Genomic DNA, 18670 nt, shown 5'->3' with positions numbered 1-18670 from the left:
GATATTTATAACGAACAGAACATTATCTTCTATTTCCACCAATTATTAATAGAATATGGAACATGAATATGAAAAAAAAAGATATATATTCATTTAACACGGTACAATATTAATGAACGAAGTAAGATTTTTTTCTCTAACCTATGAAATGATTTTAATACTTTCGAACAGGGTTTGATTCACTTTAAGTCATTATGCAATAAAATATATTGCAGGTTTAGAGATATTTGGTACCCAAATTATGTATGTTCAGCAACCATTTATTACAAGCATGTGATAAATCTGCACGTGATTATCGTGCATAATAATTTTCTAATCAAATCGTATTTTTAAAAAGCTATGATGGAAAAATATAATACTCTGTAATATGAGTTAAATCTAATTATAAATTTTGTACATGTTTATGTTTTATGATTTGGATACAGATGTATAATTCAACTGCTCTAAAAAAATTTCCATAAACATTGTATAATGTATGAGGCAGTAAAATTGGAAATCGGAAAGTTTGTCTCTTTCTTTTATTGAACAGTTAAACTATATATTAACAAATCGCTATCATATGTTATGGGGACTCTTTATTATAATATTTTTATATTTTAGTATTTATTTAAATGTTTATTGCGAAATAAATCGATGGTTCATTATAATCTTTTATCTTTAACATACATTGTATGTCAACTGTACCTCCTGTCTTAATTACTTCACACCTTACATATACAGTAATAAACAACATGTCATATCGCACAAGTTACAACATTTCATAATTGAAATTTGTCAGTATAAAGTGTTCCTTTTTTTTCCATCATATAAATAATTATATATCAGTCATTCCATAAATGTATGCTGTTTACAGATATGAAATTTAAAATGATTATGAATCGATCAACATAAAATCATGACTTAACAACTTTTTCAATAAGTAGAATATGTAGGTATTAATATATTATAAAGTATCCGGGACATCAAAAAAATGCATACATTTTTGGAACAACTGATATGCAATTTGGTAATAATAATATCAAGGCACCCTGTCTCATATACCGAAATGTTTTCTACAGAAACGTATAGCGACCACCCCTACATGTTAGTTAAAACAGATCTTTTGACAATTTATTTAATATAACATTATATTTTTACCAGCTTAATATAGATCTGAAATATTTATAGTATAAAACTATAAAAAACTAGAAATGTGTCATCATGCCACGGATGCCCCCGCATGCAGCCAAAATTTCAAATGTTATAATATTTAGTTCCAAATTTGTTTGCACAAATTATTTTTTTCATTCTAAGTTCAAAGCCCTTAAAACTTTTCAATGTTAACACAAACCATTTTTATATGTAATGTTCAAGGCACTGAAATTATAATTCAGTCTTAACCTTTTAAAAATAGCATATTGCATATTTGTAGCCAACATAATGGCTATATACATTTCCACAAAAGTATGAGTGCTGAAACTGAAAGTTAAAATTTTTTCCAACATTCAGGAAAGATAAGTTTGTCTAAAATCATTGAACCACGACCAAATTCAAACTTAAACTGCTTATTCCTAAGATGTATCTATATTATTTAAGTGAAAGGGACATAACTCTGCCAAAAAATCATCGAACCATGACCAAATTCCAACTTGACCTGCGCATTCCTTTGACATATCCATATGTCAATTTTGAGTTGAATATGTAACACTGTTGGGTTGATAATAAACAGAAACTGTAAATTTCATATCATTTTCAAAGTGAAAGGGGCATTTCTCTGCCAAAAATCATTGAACCATGACCAGATTCGAACTTGGTCTGCGCATTCCAAAATCATATCCATATGTCAAATTTTGAGTTGAATGTGTAATATTGTTTGGGAGATAATAAACGGAAACTGAAAATTTCATATTATTTTTAAAAGTGAAAGGGGCATAACTCTGCCAAAAATCATCGAACCATGACCAAATTTGAAATTGACCTGCGCATTTCTTTGACGTATCAATATGTCAAATTTGAGTTGAATGTTTAATACTGTTGGGGAGATAATAAACAGAAACTGAAAAATTTCATATTATTTTCAAAGTAAAAGGGGCATAAACTCTGCCAAAAATCATTGAACCATGACCAAATTTGAACTTGACCTGCGCATTCCTTAGACATATCGATATGTCAAGTTTGAGCTTAATTGTTGTACGATTGGGGAGATAATGAACGGAAACTGAAAAATTCATATTATTTTCAAAGTGAAAGGGGCATAACTCTGCCAAAAATCATTGAACCATGACCAAATTTGAACTTGACCTGTATTTTCTCTCATGACATATCAATATGTCACGTTTGAGTTGAATGTGTTGTACCATTGGGGAGTTAATGAATGGAAACTGAAAATTTCATATTATTTTCAAAGTAAAAGGGGCATAACTCTGCCAAAAATCATTGAACCATGACCAAATTTGAACTTGACCTGTATTTTTCTCATGACATATCAATATGTCACGTTTGAGTTGAATGTGTTGTACCGTTGGGGAGATAATGAACGGAAACTGAAAATTTCATATTATTTTCAAAGTAAAAGGGGCATAACTCTGCCAAAAATCATCGAACCATGACCAATTTCGAACTTGACCTGTATTTTCTCATGACATATCCATATGTCAATTTTGAATTGAATGTTTTGAACCGTTTGGGAGATAATGAACGGAAACTGAAAATTTCATATTATTTTCAATGTAAAAGGGGCATAACTCTGCCAAAAATCATCGAACCATGACCAATTTTCGAACTTGACCTGTATTTTCTCATGACATATCCATATGTCAAATTTGAGTTCAATATGTGCAAGGGTTATTAAGATAATGAACGGAAACTGATGATGACGGAAGGACGGAAGGACGGAAGGACGGAATGACGGAATGACGGAACAGGGTAACACTATATGCCCCTGCCATTATATGGCGGGGGCATAAAAAGTCTTTCTAAAGTTTCCATGCGCCAATGTATATTAAAGAATTGCGGTTAACGAGTATGTAATGTCAACTAGCACCTCGATTGTCTGAGCACGTGTATGTTTGCTCTTTATAAAAAAGGTGTTATGATTACATGATAAATGGCAACCGCTACGTCTTTTTAATTTAATCAAATCATAATCATTGGATTTAAATTAAATACTGTGATAATTTTCAATCAACTATTTTAATAGTGATCTAAATTAGGCGGATAACTTCAAACACAGTTTTGTTTAATCTTGTATTTTGAAATCATTAAGAAACATCAAAGAGATGATACGCTGCTATATGTTATCTGACTAAAGGGAAAATTTAAACATTGAAAATAAGCGATATGAATTCAAAGTTTAAAACTCACTCAAATACCTTTTTAAATAGACTTCTGAAATTCATGCAAATTATTTAGGGATTATTCTCATCTTTTAAATGAAATCGGATTTGATTTCGGTAATAAAACACATTAATAACAAGGGAAGTAATCATGATATGATATACATAATTATCCGTCTATAACATCATCATTTTTTATATAGAGGATATTTGTGTTTTTCTGTGTAAGATTGAATTTTATTTCATCGAGTGAGAATCAAAAACAGTATTCTCACGAGTGGCGAAGCCACGAGTGAGAATACTGTTTTTGATTCTCACGAGATGAAATAAAATTCAATCTTACACAGAATAAACACAAATTTTCTTTTTATTTTATGCTTTTTCGGTTTATTTTACCGAAGTAAATGCTTTTTCCGGGTTTTATTTGCATATTTCCTCCCATTGGGAGCCCCAAATTTGACTTCCACTTAACAAAATATTACATATACGCTAAACAAAATAGAGCAGACAAGAATTACCCCACGGTTTAATTAAACACCATCATAGTCATTTATTTTAGAAAAAATATTGTGTAATACATGTATGCATATGAATAGGCAGTAGTTTTGTACCGTTTTAATCGTCTTTTTAAAATCATATTTTGCGAATTAATTTACGGATGTCCATTCTTAAAAAAAAAAAAATCGGCCGCCATATTGAAATAAGTGAAGCGATGGAAAATTAAAAACTGTTAAATGTCAAAGTCTAGTGTAATTTGAAGTTCTGTGGCGATTTTAACTGAATTCACGGAATTAGGAGGATTTTAGCGTTATGGAGCGGTTGGTTGTCGGTAGTAATAGAATGCGAAATGGACTCCATTTCGCGAAATGGACATATCGTCTACGAAATGGACATTTGTTTCGCAAGTTACGGTTTAACAGAGAGAAATTATATCATTTATAATTTTTTTAAAACTTATTTATACTCGTATATTTAAATATAATCGTATCTAGTATCTACGAAATGGAGTTTTCGCCTACGAAAAGAAAATGATATTAACTATTGCAATTAAGCCATATTTAATCCTACAAATGTCCATTTCGTAGACGAAAACTCCATTTCGTAGATACTAGATACGATTATTTTTAAATTAACGAGTATAAATAAGTTGTAAAAATTATTTGTAATCCTAATTTCTATGTCTTGAAATGCATGTTCTTTTTTAAAAAAATGATATTAACTATTGCAATTAAACCATATTTTAACCTACAAATGTCCATTTCGTATGCGAAAACTCCATTTCGTAGATACTAGATACGATTATTTTTTTAGAATTATAAGGAAAGCTGTTCTATTAAAAATAGTTCAGTCTGTAGTTTTATGTCATATGTTAAACGTTAGTTATTAAAAATGATATTATTTCTCTCTATTAAACTGTAACTTGCAAACAAATGTCCATTTCGTAGACGATAAGTCCATTTCGCGAAATGGAGTCCATTTCGCATTCTATTACAACCCGTTGGTTGTCAACATGAATCTATTGAACTATTTATAATATTTCTAGCAAGTGAAAGTGTTCCTAAAACCGGATAGCCGAAAGTTCGACTGTAGTAGTATACGTGACATGTGGTTGAATACATGTAGCTCATGCACTGAATGTAGAATTAGGGTATTTGTTTACTTGCCGAGCAATATACTGTTATGTGAAGTATTTGGTACTTGACAGTTTTTGCTTGGCTGTACTTGAATATACCTAAAATCAATCAAATTCAGTGCTAGAGCGGGACTGTGCCATCATACATGTATTGTATTTGTTTGGACAACACTTATCAGTCAACAGACAGTAAGTTTATTTACGTAGTAGTTTACTTTTAAGTAGTTTATTTATCCATATATTTAAGAAGACACATGTACATGTATGAAAGACAATTTGTGTTGACACCTATATTGAAAAGAAAGTGGCTAACCGTACGGCTAGCCAAAACTTGCAAAAGTTCTAGCCGTACGTGAGTCACGTACGACTAGCCAGGACACACTGTATTGGCTAGCCGTACGGCACTTTTCAAAAATATATGGAAGGCGAAAGTGCGTATGTTATTTTATGACTTTAAGCGAGGATTTTAGTCAAGAATCATGAAGAATGTTTACTTTTAAAAAAAAAAGTTTTTTAGAGATTAATCGACATGTTGGCTACAGTAAAGAATGTACTTTGTCATCTCAAGACGTCGAGAAAAAAATAGCGCTTGTTGCAGTTAAATAACATCAATTGAAATAGTTTACAAAATTTTTCATAATAATCCTTTTTTTGTTTCATTAAGTTTAATTATTAAAAATTGAAAAAAAAAAACAAACAAAAAAAACACTGAAAATAATTGTTGTTGGGCTCTGATAATTGCGTCAATTACCGACGGTATAGAAGTTTGTCCATCGTCCATCATTAAGGAAAGTTTGCATTATTAAATTACTTAAAATTCCTTTTCACCGTTTTTTTTTAATATTCTTTTTATTTATTTATTTATTCCACTCCGATCATTATTTATTCGATCCATGTGCTTAATTAAGCAGATTTAACAATTCATCTTTCATACAAATCATAAGCATGAAAATCAAGGACGTTATAACATGCAACTTTGACACTTTATTAAGATAGATTATACAACTCTTGTTCGTATTCATATTATTTTTTTTGCAAAATTGCGAGGATCTTTATTAAAGTGAAACACACTAGGACAAATGCGGAGATTTGCTTAAAATCATCGTTTAGAGACACAAAATAACATATGCATTTTCGACTTCCATATAATTTTGAAAAAGTGCCATATGGCTAGCCAATACAGTGTGTGTCTAGGCTAGTCGTACGTGACTCACATAACATCTAGAACTTTTAGCTAGCCGTACCGGCCCATACGGTTAAGCCACTTCCTTTTGGAAGCCCTTATTTTCACAGTTGTAAATTTTTTTTTTCAATATTTTAATTTTGTAACTTTTCCTATGGATTGGGAAAAATAACATAGTATTTTTCAAATCAATTGGGAATATGGTCCAAACGGCTATAAAAATAAGCCAAAAAAATCCCTGACACACTTGTGAAAATATTGCAATGGTGTTCACTCAGTGAAATAATAGTATATTTCAATATTACATGTAAAACAAACACATTTTCTATTTACTGCAGTATTTTACGCTTTTTTCAGTGATTTTTAACATTTTTACTGAATTTGCTGCGCCATGTCAAACATTTTGATTTCGTTACATACAGTATGAGTATCAAAGTTGGAATATCATTTTTAACATAATTTACATTGTATGATGATATTTACTTGCTTTTTTCTAAAGAAGCAATATTTACAAATTTATTTCTTTTGGATAATTCCATTTTAGTAATAAATGATATAATTCATTTCATTTGCATTTAGATAAAGTCCAACAATCATGACAATAGTGAAAATTATATTTCATAATTTCACTTTTTCACTGTGAAAATAATTAAATTTTATTTTACTTTCAAACTCTAGAGCATCATGACAATGATTTTTGTCTATCATTTATTCAAGAAGAACTATTGTTCAATTTTATTTTAAATAAAAACATGAATAAAATATAATTTACCGACAATAAGACAAATTAACTCTGGAATTTACAGAAATTAGATCTACTAGAAAAATGTTTTTTTGGGCGAAGTTTTCCAAATTCATGAATATGGGGGAGAAACACTTTTTGTGAAAATGTTGCATTCATCCGATGTTCACTTTGTCAAATATATTTTAATCTTACATGCAAAACAAACAAATACTCTCTATTTAACACCAAAGGGTTGCAACAGTTGAACTGGAACTCACAAAAACAAACAAATCAATTTCAACAATTGCACAAAATTTTAATAGTTTTCTTCTCTTTGTATATTATTTACAACGTATATGAAGTATTTTAATTTATCATATAATTGTGATCTGAGATCATTAATTTTTTTAAATAACATTTTTGAAAGTTATATTAAATATTTAAAAGTTTATTAAAATTCCACTGTAAATGTGTTTAATTAATAATTTTTCTCTGAACAATGAAACATGAAAATTAACAAAATTTAACTTATTAACAAAACCAACAACTGTTTTCAGTCATCATTTTACAACAGTCATACCATGAAGCACTTTCAAGTTATGCAATTAGTAACCAGATGAATATAGTAATACATGTAACTTGTCAGTCAGTCTTTTATTCAAACAACTGTCATGACTGTGGGTTATTAAATAATTAAGCCTGCTCAGTCACTGTCACTATCACTATCTAACAACATATCTAATTCGTTTAAATGGCCTCTGGCGTGGACTTTCAATATTTGATGATGCTGGGTAGGGTGTGATGACCTGAATATTGAAGATGATTTGTTTGCGATAGCTGTTGACTTTCCGTCTTGCTTCCCCATATTTATAATAACATTTCCATGTATATTTTGAATTTATGAAGAAACCGGGTTTTGGGAATTTCCATTCGAATTAGTTGCAGCACCATGAGTAAGTTCTAACGGCTGAGGCTGGATTGCTCGCTGTAGCTGTGGCAGGTTCTTACCAAAACTGATTGCATTGGTACATGTAGATTTGTTGGACAGGATGTCTGATATTTGTCTGCTTGATCTGGGTTAAGTTTACTGTTTTTTTGATTTTTTTTTTTTAACTATTTACATTCTTATGCCCTGATATCTGATTTATTTTGGTTTGCTGGAAACACCATCATCACTTAATTTCTGAATAAGTCGCTTTCTTGAACTGAAATTATAAAAAAGAATTTATAGTTTATAAATAATCATAAAATTTGTATTGTAGGCCTATAGTCACTTAATAACTTGGTACATGTATTTGAATCTCTAAATTGTGCTTAAAAATGAAAGTGATTTTAATTGACTTGTCAAGCTTTATTACCTAAATTGTTAAACAGGAAATACAATAAAATTGACATTTTTTCAGTTTTAAAAATAGTTTTAAGGGGTCATTTGTTTCCATTATTTTACTGTAAAAAAATACAAGATGAAGAATAATTTTACAGGGAAAGAATTTTTTTGAACTCATTACATACTATCCAGTGGACAGTAAGTTGATAATTGATATTTTTTCACAGTGAATACCGGTATATAGAGGATATTAAAGTTTTTTCTATAAATACAGGATTTATTTTCATTGAGTGGTATGAAAAATTTTAAATAAAATATGAGTGACAGTAGCCACAAGTGAAATATGATAATTTTCATACCACAAGATGAAAATAAAAACTGTATTTCATAAACTTTTAGAAAAAAAATTTGAATTTTTCTGTTTATTATACAGTATAGCATTTTTCCCCTTTATGACATTACAATTTGAAAAAAACTTTCCATTAAATTTTGTTTATTGCCTGAATTAAGAAGAAAGTAGTCTGGCAAGACACCAGTGAAATACATGTACGGAAAAAATATGTTTCATTACAGTGAAAAAATAAATTTATGGGAAATGAAAATAAGCTTTTTATTTCATCAATATTTAATTCAAGTATATAATATATAATAAGAATACAATAAGTTTTTACATTGGCTGCCGGTACAGATGGGAATATCTAGCTTGAGGGTAACTGTTTACGGTGGTAACGAAGCTTAGACTGCAGATATTCCCGACTGTACCAAACAGCCGCATGTTTTGATTATTTTTCTTGCATATTACATATCAATTATTTTCAGAACAGAAATTGCGAAAACTGATATTTTCATTAGTATTACGCACTTTTTTCTTATAGTAGCTTATGAACTTTATAAGTAACGGTAAAATGAAGTCATCCTAAGAACACAATTCATTCATAAATGGTGCCAAGCAATGTGAATGACAGCATTTAAAAGCACGCAACTAATGTCTTACATGGGGGTGCAAGACAGGTTTTTCTAGCACCGGTGTAAAACGGTAGATAATCCTGTGTTTATATGCAAGAATAAATCAAATATACTTTCACTGTAGCCAAACTTTAATATGAATTCAACAGAAAAGAACTTTTTTTCATTGTTGACAATTAATGAATATCATGATTTTATGCCAATCACTTGGGAGAGCCACAACATAACACTTCGAAATGAAGAAACCACTTTACATGCATCACAAAGTGTTTGGCAATTGTGTGACTAATAAAAAACAATATCACTCTGTTAATGTTTAACTGTTCTTATTTAAGGTATGTAATAAATAGAATTTATTACATGCTTTCCGGGGTGGTTTATAGAAATATATCAGTGATATAAAACTGGTAATTTCACTGTTTGAAACAGTGAAATTACCACTTTGATAATTTCACTGTTTTGAATTTTAGCCCCTTTCGTTGTTTCAGTGAAATACCTGCGTGCACAGAAACTGGGTACCAACTTCATGACGTGACGTCGTAAATGACGTCAAGTTGTATTATTATTTGGCGCGCTTTTCATTGAGTATTAGGTTTAATATATTTTTAAAAAACGTTTCTTTGCACAATTATAATAAAAAGAAAATTTGTTTAGTTTAGTGTAAGATCGAAATATATTTCACCTTGTGAACACCAAAAGTTCATATTTCACTAACTTGTTGAATAAATAAAAAAATTATTATGCTTGCCAGAGGCTAGCGGCCCTAGCCTAATATATTTTTTTTTCAATTTGTTCATTAAAGTCAGTAGTAAATCTACACTCATTTATAATATTTTCTAAACCAATTGGTTTGTTTTACCTGTAAGACTGTTACATACCTGTATGGTGTGATTCTAGGGTTATCAAATTCCTGCATCTTTTTTCATTTCATTCATGATATTGTATATGGAGTTGATACCCATGGCACACTTCTTAAACCAACATTTGGTAGCCTTAGTTCCAGGTGTTAAGAAAAATGGACTGTCATCAGTGCACATCTCAACTGGCCTTTTAGAAGCGAAAACCTTGTAAATATATACAGGATTGCTCTCTGGATTCTCTTGGTTTTTCATAAGCCCTTGGTTTCACAGCCCTGAATATTGGTGAAAAAACAGGAAAGAATTAACACTTTAATCAACTTTTTTGATAGTCTCTTAGAACTTTTTTAAAATTGCCGATGAAAAGAATAATGGGACATTTTGCTTTACCAACATCTTGTAAAATTTAAAACTAGAATCTACTGTATTACAGTACCAAAATTAAAAAAACAACAATGTTTTTGTCATGTTTTGAATGACATCATGAAGAAGAAAGCATGATGTTATGCAGATCTAAATGACTGAAGACCACTAAAAAGTCTAAATTTAATAGATTATTTGTTTGATGGAAAAATAATTTAACCTTGGACACAAGCTGTTTTTTATTATTATTTCTCATTTGCTGCACTTCTGGTCAAAATATTTAAAGAAAAAAAAAAAAACAGAATACTCCTCCTGTTTATATACTGTACAGTATAGTCTATAGATCAATTTTTTTTTAATGAATATCATGTTTGTCAGCTTGATCAATGATTTAAACTGACAATCAATATTGGGGAAGTTTTAAATTTTTTAACTGAACAAAAAATTTTAAATTAAACCCCTATATTTCTGGGAATTTTTCCCCCAGTTCTTTGGTCTTGGTTTGGTTTTTTTCCTTTGGGGTCCGAGGAAATTTTGTATTTTTAATTTCCATTGAAATTTTTATTTCCCAAAAGGAAATTTTACAATCCCCCAGCCAAAAGTTGATGGAAATTTCTTTTTTTTTTCCCGGTTTCTTTTTTTCCATTTTCCCAAGTATTTTTTAGTACATATAAACCAACCAAGGAAGGTGGAGAAGAAACTCTTGGGATTTGTTGTTTCCCCAAGGGGGTTCCGGGGGTTTCAATTTCATTTTGGCAAATTTATCCATTTTTAAAACCCAAAACGTTTCTGTTTTCTTTTGGTTTTTCCCTTTTGTTTTCCAATTCCCTTTTTAAAATCTTTTTGGTTTTCCTTTTTTTAAAAAGCTCCCCTTGTTTTAGAAAAAATTTTATCCCCAAAATTGAGAACCCTATTTTTTGGTAATCCCGGGAAAGAAAAATTAAAAGAAGATGGCCGTTTTTCCCCTCGGAGGGAAAAACTGTACAGTCCGGGCTTTAATTTTTTTTGAAAAATAAAAGGGAAAGGGATTAACAAGTTTCCCTGTCATTAAATTGGGTCTTTTTTTTTCTAGTGTTGCCCTTTCATTTTAAATTTTTTAAGGAAATTATCTTAAATTTCTGAATAAACTCTCATTTTTATTTCAAACCCGTTTAAAATCCCCAAAAGGGCTCTTTTTCATTAAAAATTTTTCAGTTATTTCTGAGGAAAAAACGGAAATTTTTTTCTGGGTTCAGCCAAATTTTAATTAATTTTGCAGACGAAAACCCCGGGCCAAAAAATTTTAATTTTATTTTGGTTAAATATAAAAAAATGTAGGGGAAGTAAATCTAAAATTTGGTTCCAAAAGGGGAATAAGTTTGTTAAAAAATTTCATTTGGGCATCCCAAAGGGGGGGTTTTATTTAAAGTAAAATTTTCTTGGGAAAAAAAAGGAAAATTATATTTTATATTTTTCACAGTGAAAATACCAATTAAATTTTCCAAAAAATCTCAATAAAACCCCCAAAAAACCAAAAAAAATTAAAATTTAAATATTTTTTCCCCTTTTTTTTAAATTTTTCCCGTTTTAATGAAATTTTATATTATTTTTAAAACAAAATTTTAAATGTTTTTTTTAAATTTTAAAAAAGCCCGATTTCCCTTTTTGGGAATAACAATAATTTTTTTTTCGGGGGGGCCGGGGGGACCAAATCCCGGGAAAAAAAATTTCAAAGAAATTTTGAAAAATTAAGGAATAATTTTTTTTTTTAAAATTTAAAAAATTATTATTTATTTCGAATTGGGGTTTTTTAAAAAAAAGTTTAAACTTAAAAACCTTTTTTTTTGAAATTTTTTTATAATGGAAAAAAATAAAATAAAACCCCTTTAATTGTTTTATTTTAACCCGATTTCGGTATTGTTAAACATTATTTTCGGTTCGTGGCCAAATCGGGAAAATAATTTTTTTAAAAATTTAAGGTTAATTTTTGTTTTTTTTAAAACATTTTTAAATTATTTATTTTTTTTTCGAACTGATTTTTTTGCATTTTTTAAAAATCAAAACTTTTAAACCCATTTGGGAATATAATTTTTTTTTAAAATCAAAATTTTTCGGTATAACCCTTTTCCCCGGATTTTGCCCCAAAATTTTTTGAAGGGCTTTTATCCCATTTCGGGAGACTTGAAAGAAAAGGGAAAAAAAGGGGATGTTTAGTGGGCGAAATTTTTAATTTTTAATTGGTTTGAAAATAAATTTTGAGAAAAACAAATACTACGATAATTTTCCCCTAGTTAACTGAAAAACCCCCAAAAATTTTTGGGAAATTTGCTTTAAAAAAATGTTTAAAATTTGGGGGAAATTTTTTTTCCTTTTTGGGGGTCACGTGATAAAAAGGGGGCTCGGAATTTAGGTTTCCCAAAATTTTGAATTTTTTTTTTGGGGCATTTTCCCCTCTTCCTTAAAAGAAAAAATTTTAATCGGGGTGAAATGTGGGTAATGATTTATTTTGTTTTAGTTTGGAAATGTTCAAACTTTCCAAAAGAACCCCAGATGACAGTGCAATTTTATTTAAAAATAAAAAACAACCCTGTCAGTGGGGACCGAGTTTTTTGCGTTGGAGTTTTTCCCGCCGGTTTTCCCCGAGTTTTTGGGTTTTGTGTAAAGAGTATTGATTCAATTTAAGGTAAAAAGCAAGTAGTAAAAAAACAAAGTATTTTACCCAATTTAAATTTTTTTAAATATTTTTTTACTGTTATACTTATTTAACACTATTGGGGGCGAATTATGCGTTCGGAGGTACTTTATGGAAAATTTTGCGAATAATCCGATTTTATTTGCCCCGTGAAAAATCCCCAAGCCGAAGAAATCAAACAATTTTTTGAATTTAAAAAAGTTCTCGTTTCTAAAAATTTAAGGATCAAACCCTTTTCCCGTTTTTTAATAAATTTTGACCAAAACTTTAAATTTAAATTTTTAAAAAAAAGGAAACCAAAGTGCATTAAAACTGGCTCAAGATTTTTCCAATTAAATTGAAGGTATTTAAAATGTTTCCAATATCCCAATAAACAGGTTCCACTTTGCCCAAAAAAACCCAAATAAAAGGTTTAACTTTCGGGAATTTTTTTAACCCGCACTCTAGCAAACGGCAGACCACGCGTCTGCACGTGAAATTTTGTTACGCCATTAGCAATGAGTTACCGTATGACTGCCGAGCGGGTACAGCTAAAAAAAAACGAATAATAGATTTTGATAAAGATTATGATAAAGGGCAAGCAGATGCAATAAAAAGGTTATGTTCCTTATAACCTTTTTACCTCATAAAGGCGTGTTTTTGAAGGCTTTACATTCCCCACCCCTTTTTGAGGCCTCAAATAGTGTAAAACATGCGCTATTTAGGCCCCAAACACGGTTTTTTCGTTTGAGAAATGTTGTTCAAAAGAGTGATCAAATTTTCGGCGCCACCCCCATTAAAAAGGGTACATCAAGGGGGGTTACGCAGGGGGGGGGGGGGGATGTGCCCCCTTCTGTTTGGGGGTTTGAAGTGGGACAGTAGCCCCTCTAATCGCCGAGAAGACTTGGGACTTGTTGGGGGGCTAAAATGGCCTCAGTTAGATTTTAAGGTACCGTATAATTAAACGCCGAAAAAAAAAACCTAAGAACTTAATCTCTCAATCAATTGAGAAGTTGGTGCACCTTGAAAATCAGTTTTTGATGGGTAAAAAACAACGCAAAATAGGTTTTTTGGCAATTTTGAGACGCCCCCACCCCGTTGCCATGATAATTGGAAATTTAAAAATTGAGCATGCTATTCCACTGGCTATGGTCCAAGTCAACATTTGTGCCACAGTTTGATCAGTATTGAGGCATTTTTTATAGTTTCATAGCAGTTTGAACTTGTAACAAGAGGCAATAATTATAATTCAATGAAAACAGCAATTTTTTCCGCATTATGCTCATGCAGTAAAAGGTTAAGACGATACCGGCATGCTTAGACGGCAATAAAGCCCTCGGGCCAGTATTTTATAAAAGTGGCGTCGATATGTTTTTTAAGGCAAACTTGCCCTGTAAAAACCTATTATTAATGTCATCTAAATATTTGTTTTTATTCTTGTCCATTTCAGAGATGGGTCTCCTTGATCAAAGTGTCTTGAGACATGTATTTAAAGTTTTTTTTTATCATCAATTTTGATGGTTCTACCCTGCTTCCGACCCTGCACACACTTATTTTCAATCCATAGTGTGATTTTTCAACCAAATTGAAAATTAATCTCTGTATTTGCCCGTAGGAAAAGAACAGTAATAACACTGAAAATGCAACTGTTGAATCTGAAATATTTGAATAAATATCATATAAACAGTTACATTATCAAAAATGAAATTGAAATCGATAAACAGACGTTAAAATTAGACAAAAATCGAGTTTCCATACTAATGTGCTCATTCTGTTTTGCAATACTCTATACACTAAAGTTGGGCTATTTTGCAATACTCTGTACACTTAAAATCAATACTCGGTACACTGTCTTGTATCTTTTTTGGCCTGTATCTTTTTGTACTTTCACACTTTTTGCCTGAAATTTGGACAAGGCATACTTGGATTGTGAATAAAAAAAAATTGCTCGATTCCATTTTTTTTTTATATTGGTAATGTAATAAATTTCTAACGATTCTACAGTATCGCGGTCAGTATTTTCTAGTGAGCAGCGGATCGTTTAGGGGTAGTTTAATCAATTTTACAAATACCTGTAATACTTTTACGTCTTTTTAGAGCTACAAAAATACCTCTAGATATATTTTAACCCGTTTAGATAAATGAAATAGCCATTAGTTTGGAAAATATCGTCGCTGAACTTACCTTCGTTCCCCGTTCAAAGTCGCGAAATGGGATGTCAAAGTCCTCATAATATCGAGCAATATCCGGGGTACGGTATACCGCAGTGATAATGGAAAAAAATATAATAAAACGCTTAATTGTGATTTTACAAGTTGATTTCGGTAATGAAAAGTTGATTTCAGTAACTTTACAGAAATCAAGTTGATTTCGGTATCGTAACGTACCGCATGTGATACGTTATTGCTCTGACAAAATATGTCACAATAAATATTACGATCGGAAAACTGTTTCTTTCTTTCCGATTTTGAAATGATTGCAATTGTTATTCAATTCGTTTTTAAACGACAATTATTTGTGGGAACGGTCCTATATTGATCGGTCATTTAATAGATTACTTTTAAGACTATATGTACCATGAAAAATATGTGTTTGTTTTGCTTGTTTACACATCAAACCTACTCGCTGATCTACACATGTGACGAATCGCCCGTAGGGGATGACTCTGGTTCCTCCTGCCTCACCCGCCCGCTCTTAATAAGATACTTTATCAACTGCAAACTTTTGTACATTTGCGGCCCGGACATTTTAGTGCCGCTCGGCCGTCGATATTCAAAATCGTCGTTTTTCAATGGACATTCACACTTCATCATAGCTACAAAATCATCGGGCAGGGTTTCCACTGCGCTTTCGCTTACCACCTAACAAACAGTCGCTTACCCATTAAAGCCGTGTGACGCAAACGTAGCGATGCCTACACTGTCATATGGCAAACTGAGCTACTTTTCTTCTTTTTTTGGCAAAAGTTACAAAATACCAACCCCAAAATAAAAAGTTTTATACGAACTAAAAATTACCCCCACGCCACTCCATCTGATGCATAATGGGCCTTTAAATGAAGTAGCTTAACATTATTATGAGCTCCCTTAAATCCACTGATTTCCAGTCTCGTCTTCTCTCTCTTTTGTATTTTTCCACCCTCCCTTTTATCCAGCTAAATACTCCAATCTTTGTACAGTCTACATGCGCCAGTCCTAAAACTCTCTGCCAGCACAATGAAAATACTGTGTAACCACCTCTAAGCAACCACGATCCCTCAGAATGGTTTTAGCTATAAAATTTCACTCGCTACACACATGATCGTTTCTTTTTTTTTTGGAGCTGACCCAGTGGCTTTATACTGGTGGCAAAAGTTAATCACTTTTAATCTTCCTGTAGAGCACTCCAGCTACCGGATCAGTGTTAAAAATCTCCGACCGCTCTTTAACTGCCTCTGTCCAGTAGCTGATTATACTACACGTCAAACATAACAAACATGCATGCATAAAAATCTTACACTTCGAGCCCATCGTCACGACACAAACCCCAACATAATTGGGTTTGCGACCAGCATGGAATCCAGACCAGCCTGCCCATGCCGCGCAGTCTGAAAAATCAGGATCCTGGTGCTGTTTGACATATCAGTTTGTCTACTTGTAATAGGGTTTGTAAGCGAACAGCATGGATCCTGATCAGACTGCACGGATGCGCAGGCTGGTCTGGATCCATGCTGGTCGCAAACCCATTATTTTGTTGGTTTTGTCATGACGCGGCTCAATTAATACAAGTACAGTAATCAGTTTAAAGAAGGTGTTATATTAAAAGCAGCAAACAAGCAAATCATACATGTAAACAGAGCATGCTTTATCTACTGTATAAGTGGATATTTAATTTTGCATCACAAAAATTTGCGAATGTCAAAAAAGTGGACTTTCTGCTTGTGGGAATATTTGCGAAAATATAATTTTTACAGTCAAATTTATTCATTGTAAGATGCTGTATGAAATCCTGTTGTCAAATGATAGAAGAAAATTTACCTAAAACAGAAATAATTTTTGCGCAATCAAATATTTGTGAATAATTTCAATTCTCAAAAACCGCAAATATTTCCACATCCCAAAATTAACCACTTATAAAGTATATTAACAAGGGTTAACCACAAGACTGTTGTAAGCCCTTTTTTTATTTCATATATTGTTACTGCAGTTTTCTTGTCAACCCCTGATATACTAATATAAGTTTTGTAACCTATCACTGTTCCTAATGAGATAAGCCTGTCCAGGCAGAATATAAATATTTTTAGTAAAAGGATGATAATCAATGGAAGCAAATCTATAATGCTTTTGTCTTAAATCAAACAGCATTATAGTCCTTAGAGTTACTTCCCCTTAAACTACATTATTATACTATTAGGTTCTTATATATAGTCTTTTTCTCTGCCTACATTTACTACTTTAGGCAGGGCACCAGATAAGTATATAATATTTTGATTATACAATGCTTTTAATGTAGGGTATTTTTTTTTTTAAACTTATTTTGTTTTTTTTTGTTCGTTTTTCTTTTTTTTGGGGGGGGAGGGGGGGGGGGGGTCGTCCCTCTTTCCACATTTAATATTTTCATGCAGTTACATTATAATCACATTCCTACATGTAAGTATAATACTTGTATCAGTTTTATTCACACATCAAAGCTAGAATTCTTTTAAAGCCAGGACATTTAATCTTACTTCAAACCAAGTAAAGATTTCCTTCTCCTCCTTTCTTTGCCGATTACAACCAAATATTTGTTCAACAAAATAAAACGAAAAGTTTCGCAACAACCCTGAATCAAAATTTAATATATAAAATGTAAATAATAAAATTGTTTAAATTAAGACCCTTATTAATAGTATAAATACAAGGATAGTTGGCATAACTAGACACAGAAATGATTTTTGAAACTCGCTGAAAATAATAAGGAAATTGAATGGATCCAGACCAGCCTGCGCATCCGCGCAGTCTGATCAGGATCCATGCTGTTCCCTTACAAACTCTATAACAAGTAGAGAAACTGATAGCGAACAGCATGGATCCTGATCAGACTGCGCGGATGCACAGGCTGGTCTGGATCCATGCTGGTCGCAAACGCATTATGTTGATTTTGTCATGACGCGGCTCAAATGATTATGATGATAACGGTTGTAAACTTGTGGATCCTGATCAGACTGCGCGGATGCACAGGCTGGTCTGGATCCATGCTGGTCGCAAACGCATTATGTTGATTTTGTCATGACGCGGCTCAAATGATTATGATGATAACGGTTGTAAACTTGGTAATGATAACGATAGTAATAAAGATGATATTAATAAATTTTAGAGTTTTTATTAGAAAATGTATGCCTTTTTTTGGAAAAAAGCCACATTTTTAAGCTGAGAAAATCCTTTTTCTACACTGAAAAAAAATGTTTTGAGTTTATGTATTAAGAAATAATTCCAACTTAAAGAGCATGTGTTTTTTCCCTTATGTTTATCACGCCCGTTTAACTCACAACGAGTGAAAAATGTCCATCGGTAAAAATGTTGTGAGCAACTTCCGTTCCTCGTTGTAAGCACCCATCTTTGACGTTTGACACGATAAACAAGTTGATTTTTTCATAATTTTTGAAGATTACAGACATTTATGTAAAAATATCGGA

At 31.5% G+C, this 18670-nt stretch overlaps 1 long non-coding RNA gene across 1 annotated transcript in view; it reads right to left on the bottom strand.

Annotated features, from left to right (window-relative positions):
• Window positions 1-17963, bottom strand: part of LOC132740665 (uncharacterized) — a 101682-nt gene extending 83719 nt beyond the window's left edge. The window contains exon 1 of the long non-coding RNA XR_009627187.1: window positions 17723-17963. This is a non-coding gene — a long non-coding RNA (uncharacterized LOC132740665). The remainder of the gene's footprint in view (window positions 1-17722) is intronic.
• Window positions 17964-18670: the final 707 nt, after the last annotated feature.

The sequence above is a fragment of the Ruditapes philippinarum genome, unplaced genomic scaffold, assembly GCF_026571515.1.
Source record: "Ruditapes philippinarum isolate M1 unplaced genomic scaffold, ASM2657151v2 ctg5443_1_1_1_1, whole genome shotgun sequence".
In the NCBI taxonomy this organism is placed as follows: domain Eukaryota; kingdom Metazoa; phylum Mollusca; class Bivalvia; order Venerida; family Veneridae; genus Ruditapes; species Ruditapes philippinarum.
Note: the sequence above shows the minus strand (reverse complement) of the source record. Positions and strands in the feature narration are given on the sequence as shown.